The 21005-nt window shown below is 39.3% G+C and overlaps 1 protein-coding gene and 1 long non-coding RNA gene across 2 annotated transcripts in view; both read right to left on the bottom strand.

Moving 5' to 3' along the window:
- Positions 1 to 21005, bottom strand: part of LOC124871508 (NALCN channel auxiliary factor 1) — a 132719-nt gene that overhangs the window by 18009 nt on the left and 93705 nt on the right. The gene's annotated exons all lie outside the window — the stretch shown is intronic.
- Positions 4808 to 5300, bottom strand: LOC124871510. The gene is made up of 2 exons (XR_007039035.1): positions 5246 to 5300; positions 4808 to 5169 (listed from the first exon to the last, which is right to left on the bottom strand). It is a non-coding gene; the product is annotated as an uncharacterized LOC124871510 (long non-coding RNA).

Raw genomic sequence — 21005 nt, 5'->3', positions numbered from 1 at the left:
TTGACGTCTATCAGTCTGGAAAGCTTTGGCACTCCAGCGATCACAAGTGGGAGACATTTATCCACAAAAAAAAAAACAAAAAACAGAACTGCAGTAAACCTTCCAAGGAGAGGTTGGTCTACCAAAACTACTATATGAGCGCACTGATGAATCATCCTGGATGTCACAAGAAAACCCAGAACAACATGTAAAGCTCTGGAGGCCTCATTTGCCTCGGAGAAGTAGAGAGATTGTGGCATGACCTCAAACAGGCTGTTCATGCTCAAAAACCCTCTAATGTGACTGAATTAAAAAACAATTCTGCAAAGAAGAGTGGGCTAGAATTCCGCCAGAGCAATGTAATCAATGCATCACTGCCAGATAAAGCAAAGTCCTCATGGCAGTTGCTCCAGCCACGGGTGCCACAACCAGTTATTAGTTTCACTTTTTTACAAGGTTGATTTGGATTTAAAACTACATTTTGTAATGACTCTGGTTATCTTTTTGATATCAGAATTTGTTTGTTGATATGAAACATTTAAGGGTGACAATGGAGCAAAAAGAGTATTAATCTGTAAGGGGCCAAATACATGTAATGGCAGTGGATTATGATGCAATGCATAGATTATAACGGTTAGATGAACTAAGCTACATCACTTCAGGAAATGCAAATCATTTTGAAAACATGTTCCTCCATGTCAAATATCTTATAAAACGGACTCTATACACACAGAGATTGACGGACAGAAGTGTGTGTGTGTGTTATATAATAGAGATAACTGATATAACAGCAGAAACTACTCAACTTACTTTTTTTCTGTGGTAAATATCCTCCAACAGTCAAAGAGAGATAAGATTTATCTCTAATAAAATTTTGCTGGTGCTCTAATCTATTTCTTATCTATATACTACATATCAGTTTGGTAATCAGAAAGTGTCATGTCACAAAATGCTGCTACAACCTACTCCTTCCCCTTGCTCTCCATTGCTGTGCTCGCATGTTGGCGGTCTGCAGAGGTGAGGCCCAGCTGGCTCCCAAATTAGATTATTTCATTGCAATTAGGCTAATATCATTGTAACTGATGGAAGGCCTTATATTCTGCCCTCTACTATTGGCTTTAAGTGGCCCCTGATGGCCCTGCCTTGTCACTGCCTTGTCTTTGATATTTTATCTGGACTTTCAGCTAAACTGCTGACAGAGACGCAGGAGGGATACCAAATACCAGCCGCTCATTACTCTTCAACCTATAGTGCAGCACAGAAGCACTACACAGAAAAACCCACAGTCTCATCAACCAGTTCTTCAGTATCAACAAATGTGTTCACTGCATTTAAGCTTTTTAATCAGGCCCCAACTTTTATCCACCGTTCTGGCATGGACTAAAATCAATTCACACGAAAACAGACTTAGGATTATTTTACAATGCATTAGAGAGTGATATTTAGTGTTAAAAATCTAAAAAAGACAAAGAAGAATAGTTGTGTAAATGATTTCCCTTTAAGTCTCAAGTTTTCATGTTGCTTTAACGTCAATAAGATATTAGGAAAGGAACAAGCTCACCAATAGTTTTTCTTGTGCAAGGGTATAGAAATCCTTGAAACAAACATCACTTGTAAGGAACCACTGAAGGGGCCATCTACGTATTAATTCTGGACAGTAAATGAGTCTTTGCCCTATGCAGAATGTTTATAGCCAAAGCAGCTCAACCTTTTCAGTTAAAAGCATTTTCATAAATACCAGGAGGTATTAATGTCCTGGTATGGATTTGGATAAAAAGGATTAAAAGGTTCATCTGACTGAACACATTTTCTCTATCCCTGAATTTCTCCACTTTTTACCAAAATAGCAAGCTTACTGAAAACATGCAAAAAAAAACAACTAATCAATTACAGAACTTTATTGAGAACATTTTACAAAGCTTCTGAAGTCCAGAACAAAACACAAATAGAGAAATTTGGGAAGGTAAAATTAAAGAATTTTAGCATCACCCTATGTTTTTGTAGTAAAAAAATCATTTGTTCTAAGTATGTGTGAACTCAGAGGCAACATAGTTTTAAACAGTCTAAAACAAAAGATAGCCTCCTGCCTCTGTGCCAGACCAGTCCATCTTTTCTCATCTGGTTTTAAAAGATATCCAGTAAATAAGCCCAATGTCAGTCAAAAATAACATGCTCCTTCTTGTTCGGTAGGAAGAAAAAAAAAAAAGGTTTAGCACAGCTATTTTCACAGAATCCAATTCCTCACCTTGTCCTGGTAGATATCCACATTGCCATGATCTTGGAAGACAGGATTTGTCTCAATTACCTGCTAAAAGGAACCCCAATGTTGACAAGTCAGAGGAAGGATCGAACAATGGCTTTAATAAGCAAACCGAACTTGGAGAAAGACTTGTAACTGATGACCCTGACCAAACAAAGACCAATAGATATACTGTGGGGATCACTGAGTGACCAAGGGTCCTGCTTTCCTTCATTTTACGCTTTCTGACTGAACCATTTTCTGACCATAGTGAAAGAAGTATCAAAGGAATGGTGGTAACTGTTGCTAACTTTGGTGCCAGGCTGGTCGAGAGACATGACTGACCATGGAGTCCCACTGATGAACCAAGAGTAACAAGTGCTTGTTTTTCCTAAGTGCAGTTTGATCTCACATATCTGAAGGATCATAGTACTTTCTCAATATCCTCAAGTGAAGACAAACACAGTTGTCTTATATTATATAGTTTTAATAAATGAGTTGCCAAAAATATATATATAACTCTTGACCTTCTACTAAATTATAACATTACAAACTGTGACGAAATAGTCCTGTGCTCTTTGTAAAGTCTGGCCTTTTGTTATGGAGATTTTGTCTGTTACGGTCACTGACCTCTAGGGGCTTGCTTCATGAGAGAGTTCCTTCTTCTTTGTTTCAGGTCTGCCTTACTGCTAAAGCTGGAATGTCAATTATTGATCAAAGTTTCATCTTGTCTTTTATTATAAAAATAAATAATTATTCAAAACGCCTCCAGCAGAGTCTGTGTCTGATTTGTCGCTCCAACTCAGATAAAACATGCAACATTGAGTCTGCAACAAGAAAGTTGACTCCTGCTGATATTCAATACACGGGTATTAAAAATCAATAGATTGGTTGTTAATCAAATGAAAAAAGTTAAACAATGGAGGTCAGCAAAGAAAGTAAGATGTACACAGTTATATAGGAAAAAGACTATTTTAGTTATGTAAAAGATAACCTGAGAATGTTTTGTACATTTTTAGTTGCTTTGAGATGGCTTTAAAATTTGGAGAATAACCAATGAATATAGTGACTAATTTAATCAAGTGCACAAAAGGAAAAATATCCTATTCAGATCATCATTCAGTAGTCTCATCATTATGTTGGCTGAAATGAGCAATCTATTCAAGAGGTGGCAGTAAAGCAGTAAAATATAAGGGTTCAAATAGGGGGTGTTCGTCAGCGAGGGTCAGCACTTCAACTCTGGCCTGAGTTGAAGTGCAGCACCAGTGACAATGGCTCCACTGTGGTTTGCAATAAAATGTAGCGAAATAATGAGAAAAATTAAGATTATGATAAATATAGCGAGAAAACATAGTTCACAGACAGAAACAAACCAGGATGCATGAATGACCACTGCATCAATAAATGGATGTGATCAACCAAGAAGCCAAACAGAAAAACAAAACACTGCTTATAAAGAGCACCTGTAACGAGACCAGTATATTTACTACAACACTAGCAGAGCAGACAGCATTTAACAGTCCAATGTGCAATGTGCATTTCTGTGCATGTAGACTAAATCAGTGCATGTGCTTTTAATGACTATCCTGAGGCGCCAGTACCTGGCAAGCATAGCTGTCATGTCAACAGCAGTTATTTAGAGAAAATGTAACATAGCTAAGGATCTCAGCACCAAAACAGACATGAAATAGACAGGCAGGTTCAGCCAAAGTGGCTTGACAAGCCAGCGAGAAAATAAAACTTCAGCAGGCTGCAAAAGCATCAAAATACTGTTAAAGGTAAAAAAACAAAAAACACTTATGCAACTCACCAGGAGGCGACAATTGTATGATGCATACATGACACACATTCTATCAACAGCAGCTAAACACCACCCTCTATCTCTTTATGTAGGCTGCTAATTTGATAAACAGAAGCCATGCTAAAGTAATTACCTCACATCGTGATATGTACTACAGTGACATGCTAAGCGAGCTCATTAAAAGAGTATATCGTAAACTAAACAAAAGAGAAGCATGTCTGAGTAAAAAATAATCAGCCACAAACATCAAAGTTGTCAGAATAAAATGTTAAGACTTTTTACACTTATGTTTACTCAGTGGCAAATTCCAAAATGGTTTTTAGAAAGACAAAAACTATATTTTATGTCATTTCTGTTTTGAAAGAAGAAAAAAACACATCAGTAACCCAGGGATAATCTTGTACAAACATCCAGCAATAGAAGAGTAGGGAATTAAAAAAACATTAAAAGTGTCAAATCAATGCCTAAAATACTGGACGTCTTCCAAATTGATTGACTGTGGTCTTCAAAATACATACGTAAGTATAAATGAATAAACAAATTAACCCAAACACAGGAGAGTACATTTAAAGGTCCTAATTAAAGGGGACTCAATGGGCACAAACATATGAGAGATCAATGGCGCAAAACATGCAAAAACTATTGGAAAATGAAACAAAGAAAGCTGCTAAAATTACAAGATCTAATCTTAGGTCTTTTTGTTTTATTCGCCAAGAGCTGAAGTTTGCCCAACTGTTATGTTCGAAATAGTTCGGACCCACATACAGAGAACACTCAGGAGGAGGAAGTAAAATAAAATTGTTTATTGAAGATATAGTCAGGAACGGAACGGATGAAATATCTCATGAGTTATGATGGTCAGGTCGCCAGGGGGAATGAGATTCAGGATCCAGGTCTTAAGCAGATATATCCGTAGTGAGTTCACTTGGTGCTGTCCTGTTCAGGTTACAGTAAACAAGTTCGATGTGCGGTGGCTTACGTTGGAGGGTGGACAAGGTACGTTTGTGGCTTGGCTCAGGAGACGAAGAGGACAGGAAGCTGCCAGCTTGATGCAAATCCAAACGAAGGTAGATACACAGGATCCTCAAACGAAGACAGAACGTAGTCCAGAAAACTCAGTGACATAGATCCAAAGCTTAGGCTTAAAAATCTGCAGAGGAGCAAAAAACAAAGTTAAACGAGGTCGAAGTACGAAGCATAACTTGGAGTGTGGCTAGAGTTTGTACCACTGTGGCAAAACACTCTCGCATTGAAGTGCTGGCAGCCTCCTGCTTAAGTACTCCTCCTGGCAATCAGTGGAATAAGTCGCACCTGTCATCCAGCACCACCTGAGAGCTCCAGCACCACCTGAGAATGAGCACATGTAGCAAGCACAAAAACAAAAACACAAACCCAGATCCTGTCACTAACAACACAAAGCCTATATAACTATGCTAAGAGCCTGACTTTATGTGGACCACTGCTATTTTAGTGTACGTTGCATATGATCTTCACACTGAAAGTACTCCTGGTTCAGTGCTTCTGTGTTGTGAAAATAAAAATGAGATCTTTTCATGTATCCATGCAAAAATATTCAAATATTTAAAAGATGAAGCTATTGCTTAATCATTTTTTTTTTTTTAGAAAGGATTACTGGTTCAATGCATCAGTGTGTTTCTTTCCTTTATGAATCCATTGACAGAGTTATTATTGCCCTAAGTGTTTTCATCTTTTTCATAGAAAGTCTTTCTGGCCCAGTGCCTCTGTAACTTTTTGTGACTCCTCTGTGTCTTCTAAACCTAGTGAAGTAATGCTGATATTTAGAACACATACGTGTGCCTGAAGCAGGGGCTTCTAAGGAATGAAGATCATGAGCACAGGAAGAAGCGAGAGCTTCTTAGGTCATAACTTCAAAGACCCTCGCAGAAATTCAGAATTTCCAGAATTTGATGCTATTGTATTATAATTAGGATTAAACTGAACTGTGTGTACTTGGCTCTGAATCTGAAAATATGACTGGATTGCATAGGAAAGAACTTACTTGAAATTACAGTTTTGAGAACAGTTTTTGTATAATTAGAAATGGATTGGACTTGGTTGTCTTGTATAGTGTGATTTTATACTGACAGTACCATATTCTTCTGGAATATTAAGAAAGATTACACAAACACTATATTATTACACATATAGAGGTACGTTCTGGTCTTGACAGAAGTCAAAAGTCAACAAATATGTAAGTTTTCATGCTTTGTTATTCATTTTAGCTTAAAAATATATAACTAACATGTATACTTAAAAACACATATCCTGAATCAGAATTGTAAAATGAAAAGAAAAAAAAGCTATTTATTTGAGTTTTTAAATCAGAAAAGAAGTATTCTATCGTAGCGTACACTCAATGAAGGGAGAACAATGCAGCAAGTATAGTGAGCTCTGAATGGCAAAATAGCTGCAGAGCAGGGGTCACATGAAAAATTAACGAATGAAAGATATGGTCATGACAGTATATGAATTAATTATGAAAGAATGAATTCCCTCCATGCATGCTGGAGGTGTTCACCTCCTAAAAGATTGTGTTGGGTGGCACTCTGTCCTGCCCTCTGAGCTACTGAGGTGGTCAGCACCTGCTATCAGCAGGTCTTAAGTCTGGAGTGTTTGTCAAGTTGCTCCCACCACACTTTGTAAGCATAAATAGTGTCTTAAATAGTGCTGTGATATCTAAACCAATGTGCTATTAAAGACAAATACTGACTAAGGTTCCCTTTTACTTTACTATGTGTGATGTGGCCTAATGGGTAGGGAACGAAAATAACATTCATCTAGTTTTAAGAGTTTGGGATTTGATTTAGGTACTTTTGAACATGGTAACTATGGTAGTTTTAAAATCAGTTATATGCCTTCCCACCCAGAGTGCCCTTCTTCGATGGACAGAACAGATGAACCCTACAAAAAAATGTTGTAGCTCTAGGTGTTTTCTGTTGCTTATTTTTATGTTTAGTCAATGTGGATTCGGTCTTCCTCTGCGCTGTGCAGAGTATAAGCTGACTATAATATAGCTATTCACAGCGGGTGGTTGACTGAGTTGATGATGCTAAAGTTTGCCGCTGAGCTATTACACTGTTTTTGAAGGAATCTGAAGTATTTGATCACTTCAACATCAGGACCTCCTTAAACTGAGACAAGCATGAAAACTGTAATATATAGACAAGTCAAACCTGGACTCAATTATTCTTATTCTAAAACTGATTGCACAGTTTTTTAAACAATAAATGTGATACTTATATGTAAAAACCCGAAAAATGCTACAAAAGAAGGGGATTCTCAGTTTTCTCCAAATTTTTCAAAAACCTCACCTTAATCCAACGTTGTGTATGTATACAGTACATATATATCGTGGCCATTTTCTCTTGGCTTTGTTTGTGGAGCAGTCCCTAAATACATATGCTGGATTTAAAAGCAACATTGTAAAATCCTGACCAAATTCTCCTATTTAGCCGCTCAAGGGAACATATATAGACACATAAGTCTGTAAAGATCTGTATTTTTTGAATAAAACCCAATAGTGGAAGCAAAAAAAACATAACAGAATTCACCAGAGTTTTACAAAATAATTGTGACTCAATTTAGTAAACACCTTTGTTTTAAAACTTGATATAAATAAGACTAGAATAGACGGTGTGAAGAGAGTAACATATACAGTGCCTTGCGAAAGTATTCGGCGTCCCTCTAAGCTCTCATCTCGAACAAGGAGAAGACTGATCAGAGATGCAGCCAAGAGGCCCATGATCACTCTGGATGAACTGCAGAGATCTAAAGCTGAGGTGGGAGAGTCTGTCCATAGGACAACAATCAGTCGTACACTGCACCCATCTGGCCTTTATGGAAGAGTGGCAAGAAGAAAGTCATTTCTCAAAGATATCCATAAAATGTCTCGTTTAAAGTTTGCCACAAGCCACCTGGGAGACACACCAAACATGTGGAAGAAGGTGTTCTGGTCAGATGAAACCAAAATCGAACTGTTTGGCCACAATGCAAAACGATATGTTTGGCGTAAAAGCAACACAGCTCATCACCCTGAACACACCATCCCCACTGTCAAACATGGTGGTGACAGCATCATGGTTTGGGCCTGCTTTTCATCAGCAGGGACAGGGAAGATGGTCAAAATTGATGGGAAGATGAATGGGGCCAAATACAGGACCATTCTGGAAGAAAACCTGTTGGAGTCTGCAAGAGACCTGAGACTGGGACAGAGATTTATCTTCCAACAAGACAATGATCCAAAACATAAAGCCAAATCTACAATGGAATGGTTCACAAATAAACGTATCCAGGTGTTGGAATGGCCAAGTCAAAGTCCAGACCTGAATCCAATTAAGAATCTGTGGAAAGAGCTGAAGTCTGCTGTTCACGAACGCTCTCCATCCAACCTCACTGAACTTGAGCTGTTTTGCAAGGAAGAATGGGCAAGAATTTCAGTCTCTCGATGTGCAAAACTGATAGAGTCATACCCCAAGCAACTTGCAGCTGTAATTGCAGTAAAGGGTGGCACTACAAAGTATTAACGCAAGGGGGCCGAATAATATAGCACGCCCCACCTCTCAGTTTTTTATTTGTTAAAAATGTTTGACACATCCAAGAAATGTCATTCTACTTCACGATTTTGTCCCACTTGTTGTTGATTCTTCACACAAAATTAGAATTTTATATCTTTATGTTTGAAGCCTGAAATGTAGCAAGAGGTTGACCAGTTCAAGGGGGCCGAGTACTTTCACAAGGCACTGTATGTGAGGATGAAAATAGATGAACATTGAAGAGGACATTTACTACAAGGGGAGCATCCATATGCATCCAGCATTTGCCCAAAAGCTCATTCTGTTGATTAATCAAGGTCATCTGAGTGTAATTTATCGGCATTGTCATGCTGACACTTACACAAATAATTAATTTCACAAAGATAATTATCAGGAAGATGTGCCATGTGTGAGTGTGAATGATGAATCAATACCCACTGCAGTTACCAAGGCTGCTGTTAGATCCACCAGACCATACATGTTGAAGCATGTTCTCTATTTGTCTGTTCCTGTGTTAATGTATTAATGAACTTTCTCTGCCTCTGTAGGATCCAACCACTAGACACACAGTCACTGGACCTGTTAAATTATGTAAGCAATCCAAAGAGCCAAATGTTGGCTATTAGTGCTTAGTGTGACATAAACATTTGTCTCTTTTCACAGTGCAGCAATCTTTCATCCTGGTATTCATCCCACCCTCTACACCTCCTCTACATCGTGGCATCCCTCTGCAGTGTGTACTACAGCAGCTGGATGAAAAATGACTTCAAAGAGAGGGCTGGTGCAAGGTTTCCAGCTGAGACATAACATATGCATGCGCACCGTCAGACCACTGTGCGAGATTTCTTTTATGACTTTTTACAGTGTTCCTTTGAGCTGGTCTCCTCTGGCATACAATCACTGGCAACTTTACTGGCTACACCTAGTAGTGGGTCAGAAGTTCTTTTGCCATCAGAACTGCCTTAATTCTTCATGGTCTAAATTCAAATAATGATTTTGGTCCATACATACATAAACGTTCTCATTGCATCACCCAGTAACTGCAGATTTGTCAGCTGTGTACCCTTGAGGTGAATCTCCAGTTCTACCACACCTCAAAGATACTTTACTGGGCAGAGCTCTGATTACTGTGAATGCCTTTGGAGTACAGTGAACTCACTGTCATGTTCTTTTTCAAAGCGTGTCAAGGCCAAATTCCCCATAACATTACACTGCAGCTGCCACCCTTAACCGCTGATACAAAGCAGGATCCATACTTTCAAGTTGTCCAAGTTCTCACCATACTATCTGGATTGCGTAAATGAATTGAGAATCATCGGACCTGACAACATTTTTCAAAATCTGTTACTGTCCAAATTCTTGACCCTGTGCAACTTCAGGCATCATTTTCCTTGTCTTAGTTGACAGGAGAGACACCACGTGAGGTCTTCTGTCTCCCTTTAAGGCTTGATGTGTAGTGTTCAGAGATACATAGTGTACCACATACCTTTTTCAGTCTGCTTACTGTCCTCTGACCTCTGAAAACATGGCATTTACGTTTACCAGACTGCCATTCCCTGGATATTTATTTTTCTGTACTATTCTTTGCAGTAATTAGAGGTGGCTGTGCAGTAGATCATGATTTATTTGAACTAGTCTGGCCCCAACAACCATGCTTGCTTTGAACAGCAGCACGTTTTCTTCATCATATCTACAGGGGTTGGACAATGAAACTGAAACACCAGGTTTTAGACCACAATAATTTATTAGTATGATGTAGGGCCTCCTTTTGTAGCCAATACAGCGTAAATGTGTCTTGGGAATGACATATACAAGTCCTGCACAGTGGTCAGAGGGATTTTAAGCCATTCTTCTTGCAGGATAGTGGCCAGGTCACTACGTGATACTGGTGGAGGAAAACGTTTCCTGACTCGCTCCTCCAAAACACCCCAAAGTGGCTCAATAATATTTAGATCTGGTGACTGTGCAGGCCATGGGAGATGTTCAACTTCACTTTCATGTTCATCAAACCAATCTTTCACCAGTCTTGCTGTGTGTATTGGTGCATTGTCATCCTGATACACGGCACCGCCTTCAGGATACAATGTTTGAACCACTGGATGCACATGGTCCTCAAGAATGGTTCGGTAGTCCTTGGCAGTGACGCGCCCATCTAGCACAAGTATTGGGCCAAGGGAATGCCATGATATGGCAGCCCAAACCATCACTGATCCACCGCCATGCTTCACTCTGGGCATGCAACAGTCTGGGTGGTACGCTTCTTTGGGTCTTCTCCACACCATAACTCTCCCGGATGTGGGGAAAACAGTAAAGGTGGACTCATCAGAGAACAATACGTGTTTCACATTGTCCACAGCCCAAGATTTGCGCTCCTTGCACCATTGAAACCGATGTTTGGCATTGGCATGTGTGACCAAAGGTTTGGCTATAGTAGCCCGGCCGTGTATATTGACCCTGTGGAGCTCCGGACGGACAGTTCTGGTGGAAACAGGAGAGTTGAGGTGCACATTTAATTCTGCCGTGATTTGGGCAGCCGTGGTTTTATGTTTTTTGGATACAATCTGGGTTAGCACCCGAACATCCCTTTCAGACAGCTTCCTCTTGCGTCCACAGTTAATCCTGTTGGATGTGGTTCGTCCTTCTTGGTGGTATGCTGACATTACCCTGGATACCGTGGCTCTTGATACATCACAAAGACTTGCAGTCTTGGGTCACAGATGTGCCAGCAAGACGTGCACCAACAATTTGTCCTCTTTTGAACTCTGGTATGTCACCCATAATGTTGTGTGCTTTTCAATATTTTGAGCAAAACTGTGCTCTTACCCTGCTAATTGAACCTTCACACTCTGCTCTTACTGGTGCAATGTGCAATCAATGAAGACTGGCTACCAGGCTGGTCCAATTTAGCCATGAAACCTCCCACACTAAAATGACAGGTGTTACAGTTTCATTGTTCAACGCCTGTATATGCCAAAATGCATTGGGTTCCTGCCATGTAATTGACTGAGTTGTGACCAAGCAACTGAACAGGTGTACTTATAAAGTAAAAAAGAAAATAAAAAACAAAACAGCTAAAGAGCCATTTTTGTGTAAATTCATTAAAACAATGTTAGGTGGGTTCATAGTCATCTAGGTTAAAGATTTCTCTACACTTGTTTTATGGGCATTTATTAAAAGTCTAAACTTAAACCTGTTTTAGCTGATATTGAGATGAAAGAAAAGAAAAGCAGAGAAATGACCTGGACTGAGCTGCACTTAATTACTAATACAGGGTCTTCACTTGCTGAGCTGCAAGGTGGCACAGGTTCAAATGTGTTAATTATATATAAATCCAAAACTAAAGACATATACAAGAATAACTTTAGATAAAAAGTTGTATTTGGACACTTTTTCCATCCATCCATCCATCCATCCATCCCCTAAAACCCGAGTTAGTACAACGAAAGGAGCTATGCAACCCAGAGCTATGTGCAGTGATGGATGACTGAGATTCATCACTGTGCAAGTCATTATTAGTGGGAATTACTATAATTGTCATCATTATATGATATGGACTGCTGGACAAAATGAAGACTTATGGGATGCTGGTACATGCTATATTATTTCCATGGACAGCTACTGATCTTGCCAATGATACACCAACATTTATAACTGATAAGCTGGCTTTGGATAATGAGGAGCAGTCGGCTGTGGCAACTGGAAAAACTAGCCATTAGCATGCCAAAGATGGTACCCACCACCCTGAGACTAGTAACCTATTTATCAAGGTACTGTCCATGGCAAAGGCTTGGCTAGATGAGCTACTGAACTGGTTTCTCTTTCTTTTAACACACTGGAATTAAGCAGCACTTTACCACATGTCATTTAAGATCAAAACAATGTACCTGACTAATTTATTTTTCATGCTTACAAACAGAATGAATGCCTATTTATTTCAAATGCAACACAAAATGTTAATAAAAACGTGTCTACAAACATTTTTAACAAGGTTCTAGTACACATTTTAGCTTAGCAATAGAACAGATTTATCTCGCTACATAGTTCTATTGTCAAATGTACTTTTAGTTTTGTATATGTTATTTTACTTTCTATGATTTGTTGTTGGTTTATTTCGTCATGGGTCCTGTACCATAAAAGAAGGGATACAGCTATCGATGTGAAAGCCTGCTGAAGTTTGTTAAACGTCAGGATGATCAAAAGTGAGCAGTTAAATTTGAGTAAAGATAGATGGTGGGATTCTTTGGGTTAAAGTCCCAAACTTTTATTAAGCAGCTGATCATTTTTATTTATCTAGAACTTGTTAAGCTCAAAGCTTTTCAACAAACAAAAAGACACAAATATAAAAAGTGATATGTTTTGAACCAAACAAAAGAGATAAAAGTACCATTAAAATGATCTCTAAGTACATTGTAACATTTTTTTCATGTAAAAGTAAGTAAACATATTATTCCAGTTTAGAGTATGTCTTACATGTACAGGTACATCTTAAAAAAATTATGTGAAGTGTAATATTTTCTGTCACTTATTTTACAAAGCGCAACCTATATCTTATGATTCATTACACACAGAATTAAATATTTCAAGCCTTTTTTCTTGTAATTTGTTTTTTTGAAAACCCACAATTCAGTGTCTCAGAAATTTTGAATATTTTGAAAAGGTTACATATTGGAAACTCGTATCTCACACCCTATCCAGCAAATTACCTCCAAACACTTGCAAAGGTTTCTGGAGCCTCTAAATGGTCTCTTAGTCTGGATCAATGGGCTGCACAACAATGGGGAACACTGCTGACTAGACTGGTGGGGGGTAAGCTACAAAACGTCATTGCTAAAGAAGCTGGTTGTTCACAGAGTGCTGTATCCAAGCATATTTATAGAAAGTTTAGTGTAAGGAAAAAGTGCGGTAGGAAAAGGCGCACCAGCAACAGGAATAACTGCAGCCTTGAGAGGATTGTCAAGGAAAATCCCTACAAGAATTTGGGGAGCTCCACAAGGAGTGGACTGAGGCTGGAGTCAGCAAATCAAGAGCCATTATGTACGTATTACTCCTACACATAGGCTACAAGTATCTTACCTGATCTAAGGTGAAAGAGAACTGTACAGTTGCTCAGTAGTCCACAGTCCTTTTTCCGATGAAAGTAAAGTTTGCATTTCATTTGATAATCCAGTTCCCAGAGTCTTGAGGAAGAGTGGAGCAACCTAGAATCCACATTGCTTTAAGTCCAGTTTCCACAGTCATGATTTGTTAATTTGGGGTGCAGTGTCATCTGCTGGTGTTGGCAAACTGTGTTTTCTAAAATTCATGGCCAATGCAGCCATCCACCAGGAAATTTTAGAGCACTTTGTGCTTCCTTCTTTCTAAACGTTTTATGGAGATCCTGATTTCATTTTCCAGCAGGACTTGGCACCTACCCACTCTGCCAAAGGTACTAAAAGCTGGTTCAATGACCATAGTGTTGCTGTGCTTGATAGGCCAGCACATGTGCCTGACCTGATCATATAGAGTCTATCAGGTATTGTCCAGAGGATGTTGAGGGATACCAGACCCAAAAATGCAGATGACCAGAAGGCTGCTATAAAAGCAACCTGGGCTTCCATTACACCTCAGCAGAACCACAGGCTGATCACCTCCATGCCATTCAGTGTTTTTTAAACAATAAATCTTGGGTTTTCATTATCATTAAGCCATGATCATCACAATTACAATAAATAAAGGCTTAACATCTTTACCTTATATGTAATTACTAAAAAAAAATATTTTCAAATTTTTATTTTATTTTTTTTTACCTGTACTGGCAAAAGTATTCTCACCCTTTTCAAATCATTTAATCCAAGTGTTCCAATGATTTCCATGGCCATTGAGGTATAAAATCAAGCATTAAGCTTGCAGACTGCCTTCACAAACATTTGTGAATCACTAGGTAGCTCTCAATGAAATCCAGCAATCTAGCAGGCTAGAATGACACCTGTGGAATTAGTCCAGTCAGGAAATTTCATCCAGACTAAATATTCCAAAGTCAACACTTAGTGGTATTATAAAAAAGTTGTGGCGAATGGGGTCTAGAGCCTTATATCTCAAGCAAAGCAAAGTTCTGGATACGGTGGTGCAAAACATGCTGCCACTGTACTATAGGGCACTGCAGACCTGTTCTCTGATGAATTATATCTCTGTCTGATAATCCGATAGATTGCTCTTTGTTTTGCAGTTGCCAGGAGAGCAGCATATGCCTGACTGCCTTGTGTCAAGTGCAAAGTTTGGTCCAGAGGGGATTATGGTGCTGGACTATTTTTCAGGAGGTGGTCTCGGCACCTTAATTCCAATTAAATGAACTCCGAATGCTATTTTGGACACGTTTATGCTCCTACTTTGTAGGAACAGTTTAGGGATGGCTCCTTCTTTCTCCAATCCAACAGTGCACGAGCGCACAAAGCAAGGTCCATGAAGACATAGATGAGTGAGTTTGGTGTATTTGGTGTGGCTTTCACTAAGCCCTGACCTCAACCTGATAGAACACTTTTGGGATTAACAGTAAGCAAGGCCTTTTTGTCCAACATCAGCGACTGACAGATGAGATCCTGTAAATATTACTCCACATGTCAGGAATCTGCGCAGGGAAAAGGAAGAAGCTCAAAACAGAGGAGATTGGGCGCGGTACAGGCAGGCTAGGAACAGACTAACAAAGGAGATCAAAGCAGCCAAGAGAAGCTATAGTGTGAAGCTGAAAAACAGCCTTTCTACTGGTGACACTTCGGCTGTGTGGACCGGTCTGAGAAACCTGACTGCCTACAGGGGCCCCCTACAGGGGCCTGCACTAAAGATCTCAGAGGAAGATGTAAATAGGCTCTTTCAGCGCATGAAAACAAAGAAAGCTGGAGGACCTGATAACGTCTCCCCATCATGCCTGAAAGCCTGTGCAAATCAACTCGCTCCGATCTTCACACGGATCTTCAACAAATCACTGGAGAAGTGTGAGGTCCCCTCCTGCCTCAAACGATCCACCATCATGCCGGTTCCAAAGAAACCCACCATTGTAGGATTAAATGACTACAGGCCTGTAGCCCTGACGTCTGGGGTCACAAAATCCTTTGAAAGACATCACAGGCAAACTGCCGGACCCCTGCAGTTTGCATACTGAGCAAACAGGTCGGCAGATGATGGTGTTAACTTAGGTCTACACTTCATCCTGCAACACCTCGACCACCCAGGGACGTACGCCAGGATCCTGTTTGTAGACGTCAGCTCGGCCTTCAACACCATCATACCAGACATCCTCCACCAGAAGCTCACACAGCTCAACGTCCCAGCCTCCACCTGTCAGTGGATCAACAGCTTCCTGATGGACCGACAGCAGCAGGTGAGACAGGGGAGCATCTTCTCCCGTTCCAGATCAATAAGTACTGGTGCTCCCCAGGGGTGTGTTCTATCCCCACTCCTCTTCTCCCTCTATACAAATGACTGCACCTCATCAGACCCGTCCGTGAAACTCCTTAAGTTTGCAGATGACACCACTGTCATTGGACTGATCCAGGACGGTGATGAGTCTGCATAAAGACAGCAGGTGGATCGGCTGGTCCACCGGTGCGGTCAGAACTACCTTGAACTCAACCCACTGAAGACTGTGGAAATGGTGGTGGACTTTCGGAGAACACCACCCCCATACACCCCCCTCACCATCCTCAACAACACTGTATCGGCCGTGGACCACTTCAGGTTCTTAGGAACCACCATCTCTGAGGACCTGAGATGGTCTTCACACATAGACACTGTTCGAAAGAAGGCCCAGCAGAGACTGTACTTCCTGAGGCAACTCAAGAAGTTCAACCTTCCACAAGAGCTGCTGGTCATCTTCTACACTGCCATCATTCAGTCTGTCCTGTCTTCATCCATCTCAGTGTGGTTTGGCTCATCCACAAAACAGGACAGGTCCAGACTGCAACGAATAATCAGGACTGCAGAGAGAATAATCAGGGCTGACCTTTCCTCCATCCAGCACTTGTACAAGTCTAGGGTCAGGAAAAAAGCTGCTAAAATCTCTGCAGACCCCACACACCCTGCACATAAACTGTTAAGAGTTTTACGCCACCGCTACAGAGCACTGTTCACTAAAACCAGCCGCCACAGAGACAGTTTCTTCCACCAGGCTGTTTCTCTGTTGAACATTTAATAGAGTACCAAACAACAGTATACAGATGTTGCAATGCACCTTTTTATTTATATGTGTGTATATTGTACATTGTAAATATGTATATTCTGTAATGCAAAAACAAAACCAAAGAGCAAAGTGTACCAGAGTCAAATTCCTTGTTTGTATGTACGAACTTGGCAATAAAGCTGATCCTGATTCTGATATTGCCAAATATTTCCATGTACACATTTCTAAACCTCATGAGGCACCTTCCCAAAAGAGTTGAAGCTGTTGTAGCTGCAAAAAGCTCCCTGACATCATATTAAATCCCTTTGAATAGAAATTGGTTGTCCCCCATATTCACGTGAGTGCAATGGAAAGTGACCCAATACTTTTAGCTATATAGCAGATGTCTGACATTTTAATCAGTTAGCAGAACAAGTATTTTAAAAAGCAAAATTTTGATCACATTTTAGCATGGCTTCTGACACATGGAAAATGATGTAAACGTGGGTAGCTAAAAGTGACTGTCAGATATTTTTGTTAGGGCAAGGTTTGGTGCTGAGAGTTTTTTAAATTTTCTTCTCAGCTTCTATGAAGACAGTGAAGAAGCAGAGCCATTTTTTTATCATCTGCATCAGAGGATGTTAGCTACCAGCATTACTGGCATGTTGAGCTGGAATACAGAGGCAGAGAAGTTGCTATGGAACCAGTCAAAAACAAAGGCTCATCTGCAGGTGTATATGCTACATGTGTTCTTACAATTAACTGCAAACATTATATCTCGTTATCCAGTGGGATAACATCAGCAGGAGAAAGGCAGCAGTGGTGTAAGTGTTTTATGCTCTAACCTGCTCCCAGTGTGTTGCGATGTTGCGCACCCACTGTGTTAAAGCAAACTTTTCCATGCATATACCCACCCAGCTTCTTTTCGGTATCTTTAGCTGTTGGGCATTTTGCTAACAAGACATCTTTAATTCAAAAAATTCAAAACTTCAAGCAACTCTGGACAGAAATACATGGTTTGACATTGCAGAATCTTATTGGAACAAAGCAATAACAAATGTATACTGTAATCAAAGCTAAAGGCAGTCCGACAAAATATTAGAGTGCGTGACTTTTGTTTTGGACGGACATTGTATCTAGCATTTGTATTTGCCTCTGGGCTTGCACGATCAACATTAAGCAGTCGGTATTTGACAACATGTTCAGCAACTGTCATATAATTTAATTGGTCTTTGTGCTGTTTAGGAAGTGTCAGAATTGTATTATCCTGCAAAAATACTCTAAAAATTGACCAGCACTACATAGTACTAGGGTTTAAACTTTCAAAGCTCTAAATGTTTTTCAAAAGTAATTTGAATTGCTGGAACCGTGCAAACAAAGAACTGTCAGAATGAATTTTACATCATCAACTTTTGCTGCCAAGGGTCCATGCATGACAGCAAAGACAAGCAGTGATATCTCTCATAGGGAACAACCATACACAAAAAAGACAAATACATATGGTTACACTCAGTTTCTCACTACTCAACTGACATTCACAATTTATCTATTTAATTATAAGATGAAAGACTAGCAGACCTGAGAAGTGACTGTCAATGTAGGTTTCCTCCGGGCCGGTCATAGCACAGTCAGCTGTGAACCCAATGCCAGCTACAAAAGTACATCACATACAAAGACATGGATACTGCGTAGAGGCCAGCTGGCTCCACATGAGGTTAGCTAAAGTGACAAACATTACAGGGTGAGCTAGCCTGCTGACTCAAAGTCACTAGTATATTAGGTAATCCTGTTCTAATCTTGTAGAACAAATGAAGCCTGTTTTTTATATGGATTGCTCAAAAATAAATTTATTATAGATTTAGCAAATACCCAGAGATGCTTATACTTGTTTGAAACACATTACCAAGTATCCCTTTAAATAGATTTTATCACTCCGGTTATTTCAGTGCTTAGAACACATCATAGTTCAAACCAAAGTACTTTGTCATCCCTAAAGGCCAGAGATTTGTGTGGTCTTGATCAAGAGTTCTCCAGGTTTTTATGAAGATTTTCCAAAATTTCTCTTTGGACTTTTTTTTACTGCTTTTCAGAGAATTGCCTAACTATTTCCAAAGGAATGTTTTATTTTTTTATTGTCTATTAAGCTCAGCTCTGACCTAAAAAGAACAGCATTAGAAAAACAGCCAAAACCTAATAGATAAATCTGTTATAATCATTAACTTATGACCTAATTACATACCAACAATTATAGAGAAACAGAGCATAATATCTTAGCTTCAGAGAGCTATCTGTTGAAAACCTGGCAAACAGAAAATGATCAACTAAAGCATGCTGCAGTTCTGAAATTCTTTGCAAGTTGTTTGTTGGATGTTTTCTTGTGTCCTAAAGATACAACTTTCACATAGTGTTCCTCTGCTGGAGATGCTAATCAAAAATAAAAATGTAAAACACCTTAAGAGAGTGTTTTTAAAGAATACTAACATGTCTTGCTGTTTGGATGGAAAACCAATTGGCCACAGAAACCTTTGCACAATTTTGCATAGATTTTACATTTAATTTACCTTAATATTTTTATTTGTTCTTTTTTTCATCTGACATAATATAGAAAAATTATTTGAATCTATCTCGCAAATATATAAATTGCAAAAACTGTGTAAACAGGAACTCCCCAAGATTACTATCGGACCATTTAGATAAAGATTCCTCAAGTGTTATTTAGTAACATAAGCTGTTGAACTATGCTGCTGCACAAGAGGAGAAACTCAACCTTCATTCTGCCAGGCTCTCTAACTTATTTCAACAGATGTCCAAGCTGTGACACTAACTTGCCTGGTGTGTATTTCTTACAGAGCAGGGTGCTATGAAGCAGAAGCTGCTTGTGTGAAAATGTCACTGCAGCCTGTTCTACTTATGTGCTTCATATAGCCTTCAAGACTACCTCAGAGGTTAAATGCTTGAGTTTTTTTGTTTCATTTTTTCCGTGAGGTCTGGTCTTCTGTTTTGCTCAGAAAACCTTTACATTCCACCTGCTCAGAGCAGACAGCATTAAGAGGTTGGACATTATTCATGTAGGGTCAAATAAAACTTATTGTTCTGCCCCATATTAAAGCAGACCTTTTCATTGACATCGCCTAACTTTCCCACAAGCCTTTATCTGACTATGCCTTTATGACTGAGATTGACTGATGGAAGCTGACCGAAACAACACTAAAGTTAGCATCCTATTCGTAGCGTGAGTAAACGGGTATTTCGGTGGTTTTAAAGATTCTGAACTAGCTCTAGTTCATTATCTAAAATACTTAGGCTGGTCAAAACTGGATTACACTATTCTTAGTTAAGAACAGATTATTCAAAAACAATCTGCATTGTGTCAAACTGTATCCCACAATTTACTAACCTTTAAAATCTTTGGTGTATTTTAGAATTTGAGCTAATCAAATGTAGTCCAGATCTCTTAAAAGCAGCAAAATAACCCTTTGCTCAAACTGAGATCCATACAGTAACTTTAACATCCAGCGGGTGAGAGATGACACTAAGAAAAATAACAGAAATCAGCAAAATTAACGTATAGTTCTCATAAGCATTTAAATATAAGTTCTTGGTTTCTGGTACTCCACAGTAAAAAAAGCAAACACAAAAGAGTTTAAATGATCTTAAGAAATATTGTTTTAATTATTTATTATTGAAATGCATGAATAAATTAGGCTTAGTCAAATTCTTGAAACTAAATGAAAGGTAAAATGTATTTACTTCTGAAAGGAAGACTTTGGACCACCAACCAACAGTGTAGTCCATTTTCTCCTTTTTCCAAGCCAGACATTTTTTACTTTGTCTCTGGTTCAGAACTCAAGGACTGTCCTGGGTATGTCTTTGTGCAGTGAGTCTTGAAGCACTGACTCTGACCACAGTCCTCCAACCTTGTGAATGGGATTTACTTCCCATTCCTCTCAAGCCTGCAGTTGTTCCTGTTATTTCTTCACCTTTTCGTAACACACTTTTTTATTCTACTTAACTTTCCATTAAAATACTTGAATACAGCGCATTATGAGCAGGCAATTAAGTTTTGTGGCTTACCCTCCTGAGGGTGTGTGTCAGTGACAGTGTGCTGGACAGTTGTCAACTCAGCAGTGGCCCATGATTATTTATTTATTTTTTCATCAGAATTACTGAAATAAATTACACATTTATTGTGATGGACCTATATTACCACCAACAGTTTTTTTTTTTTTTTTTTGCTTTCGCTCATGTTGTAAAACCTGTTAATACGTTTACTGTCTTTAGCTACTAATAAATAAATTAGGG

The sequence above is a fragment of the Girardinichthys multiradiatus genome, chromosome 7, assembly GCF_021462225.1.
Source record: "Girardinichthys multiradiatus isolate DD_20200921_A chromosome 7, DD_fGirMul_XY1, whole genome shotgun sequence".
Taxonomy (NCBI): Eukaryota; Metazoa; Chordata; class Actinopteri; order Cyprinodontiformes; family Goodeidae; genus Girardinichthys; species Girardinichthys multiradiatus.
Note: the sequence above shows the minus strand (reverse complement) of the source record. Positions and strands in the feature narration are given on the sequence as shown.